Source organism: Cephus cinctus, unplaced genomic scaffold, assembly GCF_000341935.2.
Source record: "Cephus cinctus unplaced genomic scaffold, Ccin1 Ccin1_scaffold0136, whole genome shotgun sequence".
NCBI classification, from domain to species: Eukaryota; Metazoa; Arthropoda; class Insecta; order Hymenoptera; family Cephidae; genus Cephus; species Cephus cinctus.
Window position 1 is genome coordinate 20,674 of NW_014332867.1, and position 4,193 is coordinate 24,866.

Consider the following 4,193-nt stretch of genomic DNA (forward strand, 5'->3'; position numbering starts at 1 on the left):
TCCAGAAAACGCTTCAAGTCCTTGTGTCGCAAATTTGCTATCACTCCCGTTCTTATTCTCCCCTTGAAGGCTGATTCCAAGTCATCCCAACGTACTCTGTCACTTCTTCTCTCTTACAGTTCCTTCACCTCTTTTTTGAAGATGCTGTTTAAATTTTTCATTCAACGATTTTAGTATTCCAATGATTGTCAAGATTTTGGTTTTCTCCCCGTTCGTAAGCGTAACGTTCCTCAGAATTTTGTTCAGAAGTCGAATATTTTGAGTACCAAACTTTGTCCACTTTGTAATTTCCACAATCGATGATTCTTTCTTGAGCAGTTTATATGCTTCTTCCATAATCTTAATCAATTTCTTACACTTTGCAGAATCCATTTTCGCCCGTTAAAAACGTTTACAATAAAGTACACTCGATGAGGTTTGAACGTCAATGGTTGCTCTACATCACGAGCGATCTTTTCTAAGTCTAATGCATGAGCTCCCCTCATCATTACCTATTTTAGGTATAATAATAATAATATTAAAAGCGGTGCGAAAACTTGTGCATTAAAATCGACAACGGTTCTAATTGTCTATCCCTTCATTAATGTGTGTGTGCGCGCGCGCGCTTAAAATTATTGTAAACAATTTTTCGGTAACGTACAAAGGATAATTTGAAATGTCGTTTGATTTTACCGTCTCCCCAAGGCCACTGTATCGTAGCGGAACGATAGTGGTGAAGAAGGCGGAAGAGGAACAGGGGGGTTATGACGATGATGAAATGTCATCGGAATTCTTCGGTGACATACGAAGGGTCATTCTTGATCTCCACCGACTCTACATGCTAGTCTGCGGGGAAGTGTAAAGGGTAGGAGCTGCCTCGGGATCGCAAGTACAAAATTCGGTAACGTACAAAAGGTCAATGTACTCAATTACGTCTGATGTAAAATTCCTAAAATCTGCCGTAATATTTCTGAAATCTGCCGTAAAATTCCTGATCCCTGCCGTAATATTTCTGAAATCTGCCGTAAAATTCCTGACACCTGACGTAAAATCCCTGACATCTGACGTAAAACTACGGCCCCCTTCCGATGACGTCAGCCGATGAAGGGTCCGCGCCGTCACCTCCTACGTGCGCAGCATCCTCTTAAAAAAAAATTCCGGAACCGTCGTCAAGCAGAAATCTTTCATAGGGGGCCAAATCACCCTAACTTACCATACACAGCGGGCGCCAACGTCGCTAAACTAGGGGGCACCACGTCCCTAACTTAGCATGGATGAGAACCCACAGGTCGGTAATATGTCGGTGCAGGAATCTTGGTCCAGAACTTTCCTTGTATAACTACTCCTGCGGGCTTCTACATCACCCAAGAGGTGCCGCAGTCGATGCGTTCCCATTATTTAACGTAGCGGGTCCCCAGTAGGTCTTTACTACGATCGACCTATACTATTTTTCAAGGTTCCTCTCTTTCAAATTATCTCGGTTGCCCAAACTTTATTTTAAGCTTATATAATAGTACATTATGCAGCAAGGGAGTAAAGTCGTTGATTATTCATGCGGGTGAGAGTTTAGTGCCCGAGCGAAGCGAGGGCAGTAAATCACCCGAGGGAATAACCGACTTTACTCTCGTGTTACATATAGTGCTTTATTCACGACTGAGCTATAATAGCCACTTTATTCCCTGAAAAGTGGGACTTACTCAGCCACCGTCATTATGATGGAAATATACGTTTTTTCAAATATTCAAAAAATTCAAAATGTTTAAATTTTTCACCTTTTTAAAACTTCCAAAAATTTTCATAATTTTCAAAAATTTTCAAAAATTTTCAAAATTTTCAAAATTAAAAAAAAGTTCAAAATTTTGCGGGAATAAAGTTCATTATTCCCGCAAAATGTGGGAATAAAGTAAATTTGCGGGAAAACCAAATATGCGGAAATAAAATGCTACTTTAGTCTTGCTTTTCAGGGAATAAAGTGGCGATTATAGCTCAGTCGTGAATAAAATATTTAAAAAAAAAGGTTATCATCGGGATCGAAAATCATTTTCTATTAACTCACAATATTCTCTCTCGCAATATCCTTCATAGTAATGAGACGTGTTGCGTCTTGTTTCCTTATAACTATTGAAGAACTACTTACCATGATGCTGCTGCCTGTACGACAGTGAACGACCTGACGCTGCAGGCCCCAATGTGTATTGCTAGTCGCGCGATAGTTTTGATATCCTATTGCCATTCGTTTATACTTTAATTACTTAAATAGATCGTTTGTGTAATGTTGATATCGCTGATCGTAGTATAGGCCTATTGGGGACCCGCTACGTTAAATAATGGGAACGTATCGACTGCGGCACCTCTTGGGTGATGTGGAAGCCCGCAGGTTGTCGTTGTTTATGTCTTTATTGTAATAAGATAAATAAATTAATTGGATACACTCTTTAATTTGTTTATCCCATTTGCAAAAGCACATTTTTTTTTGTAAAAAGAAAATGCTCTCTCCATAGAGGGGTCTCGAACCATAGACCTCCCGATTCGTAACCGGGTTGGACGGAAGACCTTGCTGTTCCGCCTATTTGTCAAGAACGATTTGTGAGGGGCAGCAACTTTTTCCCCACCACCAAGCAATCTATTCATTTTCGCTGACTGCAATATCGGCTGGAACGATGATCATGACCCGTGCGGCTACGCGAAATCTGTAACATCGACAGAGGCGATGATCACGAAATCCTACTCCCGGACTCGCCGCTACGATTTAGCGCCATGCTTTTGGTATCGCCTAAAACCGGAGCGTTGTGCATCTCCCCACTCATCTCTGTTTAGACTGTTAGCACGAGCAGCAGCGCCATCTTCTTGGTAGGTTATATCACTAATCTATATTTCACTATAGCCCATTTGGCGTGTCACCCCCCTGCTCCCTACTCATCGCTGGTTCAGATCACGGTCTTACATTCAGGTCTTGCAACTCCGATGGTGGGGGTGACTCACTTTCTGAAGTCGCGCCGTAAACGGCGCTGTGATCGAGTGCTCCTCGTGCGACAGAGATAGAAATAAATATTTCTCTCCCTCTCTCTAATGGCACGAGTCTACTGTATAACCCTGTAATTATCCGAATGACAGAATCGATGGCATAAAGAAGAAGAAGCAATACACATGCATACAATGAAACCTGACAAATAAAGAAGGTGCATGTTAATTATTACCTCTAAGCGAACCAAAGTTTTTTATATGCAGGCGGGTGCGCTAAGTGTATACGAGTTTTGTAACACATGCACTATGATTTTAATTTGGCAAATGGAGTTATTCCGTGCTTGGTTTTTTTTAAACGTATTTTTGTAGCGAATGCTAGACGCTTTTTAAATAATCCGGAAAGTGAGACTTTTTCACGAATAAAGAATACATTACATGTATAATTTGCTTCACGAAATCTTCTATCGATACACTGAGAAAAAAGTGTATCTGGATGGACTAAATCAGTATTTGTCAATGTTTAACTGAATTTGTATTTAATGTAATAAAAGATATTGGTTGACTCAAATATATTTTGGTCAGCCGATGCGAATAATTGTTGAACAAACTAATTCTTTAGTTACAAAAATCAATAATTCTGTCGAACGTCGGCAAACGCAAATTAATCAATGCAACTATATATTTTTTTCAGTGTCGAATAAATGTTTTTTGATGTTTTATATGGTGTCACGTGCCGTGCCTTTTTGAACTTGGATCTCGCACACACATATATGCAACAGAGAAACCACGCGATCTCGGAGATGCCGACTGCAGCAATATGTGAGGAAGCTAGCTTTCGGTCTTATCGCACCAAGAACGTGCCGAAACGTGTGAACTGAAAATTCCAGGATTCACGCGAGCGGGCAAAACCGCTGAATTAGTAAGATTTGCCCCTACCTGTCCACCTACTTTCAGCAGAAAGTAGGATGGAGCAGGGAAGGCAAATCAGTCTCCAGATAGACACCAGAGCGCATAGTTCGGGCTGGAATAGCTCCTCACAGATTGCATCGCGCGGCGGCTATCATTCTCACGGGAGTTCCGCGTACTGTTAACTATCGCCGTATGTAAGTCGATTAAGACGTATCGAGCCCTACGAGTTGCACGCGTAGCGTATAAGTCAATGTGAGTTAGATGTTAGTATTCTGATTTTGCCACGAACAATATTGTCGTGTAGTTTAAGTGATCACCAAAGTGAAGGATCTCGAGTCGTG